The sequence below is a fragment of the Artemia franciscana genome, chromosome 2 (assembly GCF_032884065.1).
Source record: "Artemia franciscana chromosome 2, ASM3288406v1, whole genome shotgun sequence".
Lineage (NCBI taxonomy): Eukaryota > Metazoa > Arthropoda > Branchiopoda > Anostraca > Artemiidae > Artemia > Artemia franciscana.
In genome coordinates, this window is record NC_088864.1 from 52,544,214 (window position 1) to 52,557,063 (window position 12,850).

General features: G+C 34.9%; 1 long non-coding RNA gene across 1 annotated transcript; it reads left to right on the plus strand.

Annotated features, from left to right (window-relative positions):
* The first annotated feature begins 2,044 nt into the window (after positions 1-2,044).
* On the plus strand, positions 2,045-12,645 carry LOC136043516 (uncharacterized). Its single transcript, XR_010621633.1, has 3 exons — positions 2,045-2,203; positions 7,980-8,096; positions 9,799-12,645. It is a non-coding gene; the product is annotated as an uncharacterized LOC136043516 (long non-coding RNA).
* Positions 12,646-12,850: the final 205 nt, after the last annotated feature.

The window sequence follows — 12,850 nt, forward strand, 5'->3', positions numbered from 1 at the left end:
GACAGAAGGTGAAAAGGAAGACTGTTTTCCTAAATTAGGGATTAATATAGACCAGCACTTGAATGAGGCCTTAACCCTACTCATCCATACAATCACATAGGTCAAACAGCATAGCCATACGCAATGAACCATAAAGAATAATCCAAGGACAGGCAGTCATGTCGTCAATAAGTATAAGTCGTCATTTACCAAACAATAAAAACAGTAAATACATATATATATATATATATATATATATATATATATATATATATATATGTATATATTTGCGGGGGGGGGGGGGTTAAACCCCCTAACCACTGCCCTTAATTAGGCCTTGGGTGGTCTTAACTGTTATTTTTGACTTACTCTAATCGCCAACATGGTTTTCTGAATGAATTAGTTTAAACCAAATGTTAAGAACTTGAAGTACAGATTGATGAAACATATTCCATTTTGGCTTTATTCTTGTGCATTTTTGCTAAAAAATCCTGAAAATTATGCCTTTGGCTTTTAGATGCTCTTGACGACCAAGTATTTTGCAATACTTTTTTTTTCAACTTCCATAGGTTATGATGATTGAAATCCATTGCTGGAAGTTGAAAACATTTATCTATAAAGAAAAGAAAATGTCAGTTTATGTTTAATAGAAATTGAGCAGGAAATCTTCAATAAAGAAAGACTTTAATCAAATTTTAGGTTTTTAGACAATCTTTGACAATAATTTGTTTTGCATAGAGTTTTTTCTCGATAATACAGATCTGGAGATTGTGATCAGTAACTGGGAGCAAAAACGCTATATCTAAAAAGAACAAAGAGATTTGATTAGATTTAATATGACCAAAGATGGAAATCTCCAATAAAGAAAAACAGACAAATAAGTTTTTTTTTTGGGGGGGGATTCTATTACGACCAGTTGTTTGCACCAAAAACTCTTTCAATACATATGAAACGTATGATAAATAGAAAACAACCTAACGTCACTTTTAACAAATTTAACCTTTATAAGCAAGAACTTACCTCTGGGAGGGGGCTAAAGAAAGTAAAAGGTACATAGAAATTACATGAAAAGAGGAAAACTATAAAAAAAACGTAAAAATTGTCAGATTTGAGGACTACCCAGGTTAAGAGGTACCTACCTCCCCTTGTATAAAATGATGTCTTATCCTCGTAACCACTTTAGGCGAGAAAAAGAGAAAGAAAAGACAAATTGACAATACAAAATTGTTGCAGTGAAAGAGATTTGACGGATTGTTCATGCAATTACTTGATTGAAAAAATTAACGGATGAATCCAAAATATATAATTGTGAAACCACAAGCTGTGGCCAGAGCGATTCACCCCTTCGCCCAACCCCGAGAATTTCCAAAGCTATGTCGTCGTAATAGTATACTTGTATGTCAAACCAAATTACTTAACTTCCAATAATAATATTAATGTAATAACCGTGTTTTTTCTTTCATTGAAAAAAGAAGTATTGTTTAAGATGAGGGTGTTGATTTTACGAAGGTTGACTGCAATTCTCGACATTACAAAAGAAAGTCATATGCAGTCTTTTGAATTGTCCTAGCTTATTTGAAATAGAACTTTTTTCACTTTGTTTTTGTACATTTCCTTTTTCTGACAGTCCTGTTTAACCCTACCTTAAAATATATTTAGTATGATCTTTTTATTAATTTTAATTTGTGCATTCTACTTGCACAAGAAATATTTATTTCGTTCAAAACTATACACGCTATTCTTGAGCCTTACTTTTTATTCCTTTCTTTTTTCATTTTGTTTGACTAGTATGACCTTTATTAGGTAGATTTTTCTTAAATTAATTAAAATCAACTGAAAAGCCATCAAGATCAATTAATAATAAAAAAAAAAATGTTCGTGGGATTCATTAGTAGTTTTATTTAAATTAGTTGTTTTGTTCAAAAGAAGAATGCAACTGATTCAAGAAACAACTTAAGGGACAAATATCAAAACAAATGATAAGAAGAACAAAGGAACTGTTATTTCTTTTATTACGTTCTCCTTTCTTGCTTTCTCTTATGGAAATCTCCTCTAGGAGCAACAGTTCACAGTAGTTCAAATTCAAAACCAACCTGGTATGCAACAGAGGCCAACAGGCATTGCAGTTAGGGGGATGCAGTCAAATTTACAACAGCAACAGCAGCAGAGAATGATGAGACCAAACGTTCCAGCTAATCCCGGACGGAGACATCTGCTACAACAAGTATTTAAATCATTTGTTGCTACCACTAATAACAACCCATCGGAGCATCAAGCCACCTGAGGCCAAAGCAACTGTGAACGCTCATTATCGCCTCGTTACGTCTTAGTTTTTACTCCTCCCGTGATGGTTGGATTGCTCGGTAACCCCTACTCACATGACCTTTCACCCCATTCAAAGAGTTCCTGCTTTCTGCTTATCCCTGTGTCGTTTCCAACAACCTATTATCCAGCGATGTCAATTACAGACAACCTCCCTACATTTGCGTAAACTGACACCAAGGCTATTATCCTTCATCTGTAAAACGCAACTAATCATCTTAACCTGTTTAAATTATAGCTTTAGAAAACATATACGTATATAGTAACCGAAAGGAAAATCCTGAAACTTATATTTAAAATGCTTTTACAGAACTATGCTGAGTGTTCATTTTCCATGGGGGGGGGGAGGTTGTCATTTTGAGCTTGGTAAGATTTTGATATGCTAAAAGTAATTGCGTAAGGTGGGTCTTAAACTTTATTAGTGAATAGACAAAGAAATTACCCACATTATAAATTAATCAAATGGGTAAATTCGTGGTAAAGCTTATTAATATAATGTAAACAAAGGAGTCAACTACAAATTTATCAGTAAAGCAAACCTACTTAGCAATGCTAAACTGGAATGTTTCATGCTGTACTTACTGATGATTTTCATACTAGTATTAAATATTTCTCATTTTTATCGACTTTCTTTATCGACTTCTTTTTTATCGACTTTTTCGACTTTCTTTTTTATCGACTTTCTTTGTTACATATATTATTGTTTATGCTGTAAATCTAAGAGTGTTTTTCTTGGTCTGTACATTGCTAACTATCTTGACAAAAAAGAATTGGATAATGATCTTTTGAAGTTAACTGTTTATTAGTTGTTAAGAGGAAAATAGTAGCATGAATGTTTGTGTTCCCAATCCCTCTGATGTGGTATTGGGGAATTTTTGAGTAATTTATTTAAAAAAAAATTCAGAATGTTTCAAATATTGTAAATCTGGATTATTTGTTTTGTCTAAACATTGCTTCGGAATGTTCCTGACAGAAGTTCTTAGCTTTGAAGTTCCAAGGTCAATAAAGTAAAACATTTTTACCCCCTCTACCCATCTTTTGTCTAATAATGCCTGAAAAATGCGATTTTACAAGATTCTTCTTTTGCTTGTTTCAAAAATGTAACTTTTAAGGAAGTTTACTTTTTCGTCAGCGTTACCATTTAGAAACGTGAAAATAGATAAGCACAATAATTAGTAAAGTTGGAATATGATGTTTACCTCTAAAGATTTAAAATTAAACGATCTAGTGATTCCCGAAGATAACCATAAAAAAAAAGAAGAAAAGAAAAACCTTTTTGCATGCTGAACAATGGTCGACGTTGCGCAAGTACCGATCTCCTGAGTCTCTGCCTTTGGCCGGGAGTGGAATGCGAGGTTGGTAGAAAATCATACCCCCCCCCCCACCTAGATTTATCCAGGTACCCATATAGAGCTGGGTCGGCTCTGTGTGAGCTTATAGAACCGACTTCAGTTCCAAACCAAATAACTAGCTACACCAGGACTCGAACCCCTGTCCTGAGAATTTCAAGCCTAGCGTGCTAACGACTCGAACGGCTCTAACCATACCTTCAAAGAAGAGCTACACATGCTTAAGCTGTTTTGTGCCGCATGTTTTTAGCTGATTCTTGTCTTATTTTCTATCCACGTTCCTTCTTCTTTAATTTTGCCTCCTCTTTGTCAGCAAGAACTTGCATAACTTTTTATGGAGATAGTTTTAATAAACATTTTGAATTCTTGATCCTTCCCAACTTTTAGAAACATAAATCATTTTTTAAAGTTTTTCTTAGCCAGTTCAAAAATACAGATTCCAATTTTGCTGTTCTTAGTCATTTGAAATAAACTGAAATGTATAGTGTCTGTTGAAGTATTTTAACCGAATTCAACCAGCCTCCAAAAAGTACTTCAAAGAATTGTTTTCTCTCCTAGATTCTAGGTATGTAACATTTTGTAGGAGATATCGTTCAAAACTTTGAACTTACCACTCTCTGAAGGGCATACATAGCCTCAAAAGATAGGTTAAAGAATTAGATATGCTTACTTGACTGCATTTTTTTTTTTTTTTTTTTTTTTTTTGTATAGTCTGACCTTGTGAAATTCTAATACTAACTCTAAATAACTTATGTCATGACTGAATGCCTAGAATTTTTGATGATAGAATCTTTTATAAACATATTTTACATAAAATAAACCACTTTATCGTTCAGAGTCCAAACACACACGATTCTATGGGGGAGCCTTTGTGAAGCTTCGAAGCTCCGCCTTCAGTACTCCCCAAAGAGAAGAGAATCTCAAAGTTTTAGATTTTGTGTTGTTGTTTGATTATTTTTTTAATGTCATGTTAGTTTAGTGTTTTGTATTAAGTAATAAAGAGCCAAAGCCATGGTTCCCAACTGATTTTGGGCTGTGGCCCACCTAGGCATTTCTAAAATCCTGATGCCCGCTTGTGATACTTAAATTTTCTTATTCGGAATTCTACATGTACGTGTATTTACCTGGAGGAAACTTAAAGGGCCCTTAACTTGGTATCTAATGAAAAATATTGTCTGAATACAACACCTCTTATACAATGTATAACGTTATTGAAAAACTATCCTATATCTTTTTGCTATTTAAATGTAGTTAAATGTGATATCTTTCTCACAAAAATGTTTTTTTTTTCAAAATTAAGGCTCTAAAGTATAGTCAGCCGAAGCACGTATGTCTTGTCCATGGCCCACCAAAGTCTTGCCATGCCCTGTTGTTGGGGTCTGCGCCCCACGTTGGGAGTCACGGGCCTAAAGAGAGCAAGAGGAAAAAACACGGTGTATAGACGCTGCTGAATGAGTTGAACTATGTCCCTGTTGTAATATATTTCTGCTGAATTTGAACACAAATTTTTTTTTTGCTCGTGAAGTATTCTAAGAGAATCCAAAGCTTTGTTTCTGTTTATATTTATACCCCTTCCTCTGTTACAGAACACTGATTTGTCGTTAACTCTGAATTCATGATACGCGAATGAAGCTTTCGGGGTTCGATTCCCAGCTGAAATTTGAGAAGTCATTTTTCCCTACTTGTAAAGCTTGAAAAATGATAAGAGTAAAGTTTCCAACTTAAAAAAAAAGACAAAATTCCGATTTAGTCAAACCTTTTAATGATTACTTGGCAAAAAGCTCGGGGTGATATTTCATTAATTTTTTTAATTTGACAGAAAAACCTTTATAGTGATGAGTGTTTCCATGCCGAAATAGATCAAAATAATTTTTAAATGCAATTTCCTTTCCTCATAAGCCACCTAGTAGAAGTTTGTAGGAACAGTTTTTCGAGCAATAGTATAATATTAAAACAATGCAAAAGAAAAAAAAATATCCAAGGAGCGCTATTAGAAAATAAAGGGTGAAAAGATCCGAAACGAAAAGAAAAAAAGTATATAGGAAGAGACGAAAGTAAGGCAAGTTATTGAATAATCACATGACAAACTTTTAAACAGTGATAAATGCTTTAGTGCATCACGTTAAAGGTCCTGCCAAAATAAAATACGAATCGCGTTTTGGAATCAAGTGTATGACGTGCTTTGTGAACCAAATGATATACTGGCTGAATCAAACAATGCTTTATTTTTCGGGGAAAAGTTCCCCTGTTACTCATTCTATGGTCTTCTGACGTAGACATTGACATGATTTATGAGCTAATAATTCAAATAATATAATCTGTTTTTGTTGAAATTTTTTTCTTACATATTAGCTACCCGAGAAATATACATATTTTATGATTATGCATATTTGGCCTAAAAAATATAATACACAAAAAGCTAATCAGTATAATAAATTGCAAGTTTTCGTTTTGTCAGGTAAAAGCTTTTTTTGTAAAACAGTCCTTGTAAAGTAGACGGTTAATATGGACAATTATTTCAAGTTCCATGTAAATGAATGATTCATTGAGGCTTCATAAAATTATGCATAGTAATGTAGTTTTGCATAAGCCACTAAAGAAGAAGAGTGGGTGTAAGTATTACGGTCAGTGGGAAGGGGTGGGCCTGAAGCCTCAAAAAAGGCATTTTGGCCCAAGTTTTCTTGCTTGATGAAAATTCAGATAAATATAGAAGAGAGGAAGAAGTAGGTAGATTTCACCACTAATGTCCTTCCAATAAGCCTGTGAGATGGCGCTGAGGTGTAATAGCGCCCTTCTTATTGGAGAGGTATTTTGTGCAACATACGTTCGTATGCTTACCTGCACAGAAGGGTAGGAGGTAAGGAGGGAATGGGTATCCACTGTAAAATATTTTGTTGAAGAAATCTTGAAAACTTTGAAAATGATAGCGACTCTCGAAGCATTATTGTTCAAATGTTAGGCTTTGAAAATGGTGATTGAAGGGGGAGTGGAAGTCTCCCTTACATTTAAGAGAGCCCTGGATCAAATAGTTCGTAGCATATCACTTTAAGTAAAGGGCAAGCCTTGTCAATAGAAAGCGAAACTAATGCGCTCAATTCCCTAAAAATAAATACTTACGCACCAGTGTAACTAAAGTAGTAATAAAAGTGTTTTTTTCTCTCTGCCTCGAGAATGAAACAGCTTATTGTTGTGCATTTGCTAAAAAGATTTAATCTAAACTTAAAATGTTTTAAAGGGCGATCATTATACAAAATACTTGCAACTGCCCATTAATTATATTCGTTGCAATCAAAAATGCTTTAAATAAAGCACTATAAAACTTTAATATAAAGAGCGGGAACCTGAGGGTACGGGTAGTCCCATTCAAATACATTGTGAATGTATGTTTCTATGTTTAACTTTTCTGAGAAATTATATACTGGGGAACTAGTCAAAATTCCTGTACCAAATTTCTTTATCAATTCAGTTCCATTTATTCAAAAGAAAAACAGAAAAAATTACAAAACTTTAGACCCCCACAAAGCCTTTTCGGCCCGTGACAGTGGGGTACTAAACACAATGTTAAATAATAGCACTAAAATCAAACAAAAGGTCAAGAAGAAAGAAGAAAAAAGAACAAAAAGTTACAAAAACAAAAACTACCATCCCAATCAAAATAAATAAATAAAACAAATTGAAAATGAAAGATTAGGGGAAAAAGAAGGGAGGAGAGAACTAGCTGTTTAGGCATAAGAGGTGGTTGGGTATCTCTTTTTGAAATTGCCCATAAGGATGACATTTTAACTAGTTAACTGGTTTAACTGGTTGACCTAATTTAAACTACTAGGGAATTCCATATGGAGGCACATTATAAAAATGCATTGAAATCTGATCTTATGGTTTTGGTTTTCTGACTGAAAATATCACTTTTGTCTTTCTTTCTCTTTACTGACTCAATTCTACGCGTGAAGGTGTTAAGAGTGATTGTCTGGGGTGAACTTTGACCATTAGTGAATTGTCCAGACGATATTTCATTCAGGAGGGGGTTTTTTTTTGTGGAGGCGGAGCCAGATTTCCTGGCGGTATTGAAAAAACTTAATTCGAAAAGAAATTATTACGTATTTGATGAGACTGCCCCCTCCTCAATTACTAGCTCTTTTCGCTAAGTTGTCCCATTTTTTCGTCTCAATAACTTTGTCCCGGTTCTTTAAAAGGACTCCTGAAACACACGGGTCGTTTAACTAAAACAAAACTTTAGCGTGAAGAGTGAGGTGTTGAGGAAGTGGCAATCTCCTCGTATACGCAATAATTTCTCTTCGTTGATGTTTTAATATTGCTCCTTATTTTCAGTTGAAAAAGCTTGTTTTTCTTAAAATATAATGTTTGAAGAAAAGTTACTTCCTATGGAAGAGATTGACTTTCAAGAAGTTTCGCTGGGAGAAGCAGCTGCAGCTAATTCGAGAACCGGTAGGTAAGGCTATATACGCTTTCAATGCAAAAGGAAAGCGTTCCACCAGCATATTCAGCTGAACAAACACGGGCCTTTTATGCAACTCAAAGTGCTATAATAGTTTAATTTGTCGCAATAAATGGGATTTGCATCACACAATATAGTAAAGTTCACGTTCTTTCAATATTTTAAACATTTGGTGCTCCAGCAATATTGCAATTAGATAATGGTAGAGAATTTCGTAATTAATTTCAATCCGAAATTTACGCTATGTCCATTTTTTTATTGCTATTATTTTATTTTCTAATTAAAAATATACTGTGTGTTTTAAGGTTCTTAGTCATCCTCCCAGAAACAGCGGTGAAAAATGTATCGCTACTGAATTACGGAGAAGAAAAATGTATAAAGCTGTACAAATGCTCAACATTCCTCATTAGTGCATGGTGAATGTTGATTTTCTTCGGTAAGTCAGAAATAAGGATATTTAGCAAATACTTCGGATATAAACCAAATGACTATGTTTTTGTTGACATTCACTGATGAATGTCAACATTTAACAAACAGTTTTTAATTCAGTTTATTTGAAGTGTACTCATAACCATTCCTCATAATGATTTTTTTTGGGGGGGGCATGATTCTCTCCTTCCTCCCTCTATATTTTTCTGAATCTTTGACGAAACTTAAGAAATTTGGGCCTAAAAATGCGCTTTTTGATGCTTCAGAGCCCCACCCCGTGTCCCCACTCGCAGAAATATTGACTGGCCATCTTCCCTAGTAGCTGATACAGAATTATGCACCCCTGTAACTAAATTCAGTGCTGAATAAGCTCTACTTAAGTGAAGCGATTAAATAATTATCCGTATTGGACGTTCATTTTGTGGAGTGCTTTTAGCTTTAGTAACAAATGGGTCACTGTGCGAATTATTGACCTCCGAAACTGTAAAGCTGAACACATAGCTTTCCAATTGTTCTAAATCGATTGGCTACCTCATAATTTTCACTCGGTTGTATTTTGGTCCTCTGAAGGCCAAAGTTGTCATTTTTTACCACAAAACTGTAGAAAGAGCCGCTTTTCTGTGGTGCGATCTCTTGTCATTTATAAAAGGACGTAGAAATTTGAATTTACAGTCGAGCAATCCATCCCCTTTATTCTAGGATATGATCATCCCTGGAGAAAACGTTTACGTGTCCGTGACCAAACTTGTCGAAAAAAACATTTCGCTTATCTTAGATAGAGATTAGAAACCTCTCGAAAAAGGTTCTCCGACTATTTAAACTTGACAATGGGATTTGTCTCTTTAGTTGTTCTCCTTCTTTCTTGGTGTTTTCCACATTTTTCTTTAATTCGTCAAATTTTATCAGGCTCGTACGTTTTGTTAAATAATTCTTATCACAGAGAATTTTATGTATCAAAAATACAATTTGTTTTATCTACAAATTGCCACCAAAATAATTTTTTTTCGATTTTCGGTTATAATTAGTATGAGTCGCTTCTTACTTACAGTTCGCTACCACAAAATGTTTGATATAGATACAGTATGACTTCTGCCCTTATTATCTAGATTGTTGTTAATGCATCAATTTAGCTAACTGTAAAGAAACGAGGTCAGCGCAAATTGAGTCAAAGAACTGTCCAAAGTTTTATCTTATTCATTTACTAACTTATTTTAAAAAGTTTACTGTGCTTATTGTCATATCGTATTTATACTTTTGTTTCAGAATCCTATGGTCAACGCATGGGGCAACCAAATTTAGGGTCGATGAGTCAGCAAGGTCCTCCTTTTGATGATGGCTTATTTGACTTAATCTAGTATGATTATTTAAATTTTTACTTGTTTAGATTTTCCATTCTATTTTGTATATAAATTATGTATATAGTTGGTAAAAGGTTATTCTAGCCAGTGATGGGATTTGAAAACTGTGTCTCCATTATCATTTTTCCAGGGCTGCCACAGGTTCAGGTGGTAATAAATAGGGACTTAGGGACCTCTTTTTAGTCAAAAAAGGGATCTCTCGAGGGACCATTTTGGACCCAAAACGGACTCTAAACTTTTCAGAAAGATTTTGAAAGAAAAATCAGTTGCACAACAACAAATGACACTTGACAAAGAACAAATAAGAATGATCATTTGAAGACATCTCTCCATGACCGAATGATAATTAAGAAACAGACCCCCTGAGAATCATCTTGTCATAGGAGGAGCTTTTTCTTCTTTTTTTTTCTGAACGCTTTACTTTCGAATTCACATATCAGATACAAAATTATGATGAAAGAGATAGGGGTAGAGTAACTAGAACACACAACCATTTGTTTCCATTTTTCACACTGCCTTTTGCTGGAACTGAGATGTGATCAGTAACTGTTTATTTGACTCTAACTGCTTCTGGGTGGTTTTAGGAGTAGCTGCTACCTTTTTTTGCTCGGTACGCATCGAAAGAGTATCATCTGTCATGGCCTGCGCTAGCTGTATCTCGACCATGTCCTTATTTTCAATTCCTTTTTTCAGCTGGTTATCAGCTTCCTTCAGCAGCTCGTTTGGTTCCTAGGAACCTAGCGTTTCTTTTTTTTTCTTTGAGAGATTTTTCGAGAATCTGTATCATCTATCTTTTCAAAGAGACTTCAGTGAGCTGCTGCTCTCTCAACCATTCTCTTGCCTCCATTTCTTGCCGCTCTTTCTCAGTTCTTCTTTCAAGACTTTTTCCTGCTCTAGATAAAAATCATAGCTTTCTCTAGCGGATTTGGCTAGTTTTACCAATTCTTCAGTGATAGCAACATTTTGTGCACGTTCTAAACTCATCGTTCCAACCCATCTATTACAAATGGTTTTGTGTTGAAAGTTAGCTCATTCATCGAAGCTCTTTCTTCGCTGAGGACTAGCCAGGAAAGGGAGAAACCCCGCTCAATGCTGACCGACCCTGTGAAATGGTCAAAGCGTGAAATAGTGAAATAGTCATTTTTTACGACTTCAGACGAGTTTGAATGTTTTCCTCTCGGGATCACGTTGTTCTACTTGTCGATCCTTCCTGGATCCAATGGAAGTCCTGTAACTGGACTAGTTTAATCTCGTTGACTAGCTTGTCCTTTTTCGTCGCGATGGGTAACTTCGTGGCAACACATAATGAGCTCTGAACAGAAACTGGCTTTGAAACTTAATTGGGATTCAGAAAATTTAACGCTTTCAACAACTGCAAAATTCTCCGCCGAGTATTTGCTTAAGAACATATCTTGCGGCCGCAGAATAATGTTTCTGAACACGCTTCAAATGAACGAACGTTTTGGAGGCTCGTCAAATGACTCGATACAGTCGACAGTCTTGTCACTCACAACTGTCTGTAGCATTGGCACAAAGTTCTTTTCCTCTTCGAATGGCCGTAGCGTTACTTCACCCCTAAGCTCTTCGGTTGCTTCATGTTTTAAAACTCGTCCAGCCAATGTTAAGACCAAGAGATTTAGTTCTCTATAGGGTTTATGTACTAGAAGCTTTTCCCGTTGAATTTTTCGCTGAAACGAGACATACTCAAGCAAAGCTGGTATCTATTCCCTTGGCCTCGAAGCAGCAGGTACTATTGTTAATTATCTGGTGTGTAAATGTTTCAAAAAACGAGACTTGAATCTTCCCAAAGTTTTTATTTAAATGACCAGCCATTAAAATAGTATGATGACAGTTTGATAATCAGATGGGAACAATTCTTGCCGATTTCCTGCAAAAACTTCTGAAAAGCCCTGAGCACCAAATGGATCTTGCAAGTACCAGTATCAAGGAGACCTCATGTTCCTCTCTGTCAATCAGTCGGAAAGTCTTAAGATGTCAGCGCTGAGATTTTGGGATTTCAGTACTAAGATATTGGTATTCCAGCTCTAAAGTAATTGGATTCCAGCTCTGAGATATTGGAATTTCAGCTTTGAGATATTAGGATTTCAGCTCTGAAGTTCTTGGGAAAGGTATAAATTGGACCCTCAAAAGTATATCACGGGTATAAATTTTTTTATGATATTGTAAAATTCTCAGTGGCAGCCACGATTCTTAAGAACAAGGGCGTTTGAAGAACTGATAGTTTGAGAAATTATGTTCAATTTTTGTTTCGTGAATTCAATTTTTGTATATTGGCTGTGTGTTTAATATTTTACAGCTCGACAGTGCGTCTACTCAGCTCGTGAAGCTTAAGAACACGTTGATAATAAGAAGTGGCGACAATTGCGGGGAGGGGGCATGTGCCTCGCTCCTATATTTTTTGAAAAACACCTTTTTGGGGGTATTTTTTATTGAAAATAGTTTTTTTGGGTATTTCTAGGTGAAAAATGGCAAATATCCTGCCATAGATTTTTAACAATATATTTTGCCCCCTCTCCCCCAACCCTAAGTTCTTGTGAATGGATGTCGTTGATATGAAGCGGCTGCTATTCTAATGTAACGAATTAATTTTTTTATGTTTCTTTGCTTGTCCTAAGAATATGTTCTTAGTTTGTTTTGTTGTAAACATTTAAAAATTCTTTGTTTAATGATTTTACTTTGTTGAATGTACTTTTGTTCTTTTTTATGTATTAAATATGATATTTTTGTTTTACCTATGACCCGAACTTAGTTTTATAGGTTTTCATGAAATTTGTGTGTTAAGTCTCGTTTGGAATTAAGTCTCGTTCAAGTAGTTTATTTTATTTTTTATTTCAAACATTGTCCACGGGTTATTACTGCGTATTGGTGGTTTTCTTCAACTGTAGCTAGGGCAGTGAAGTAGGTGTCATATAAAAATTAATGTGGAGTCTTCTGTG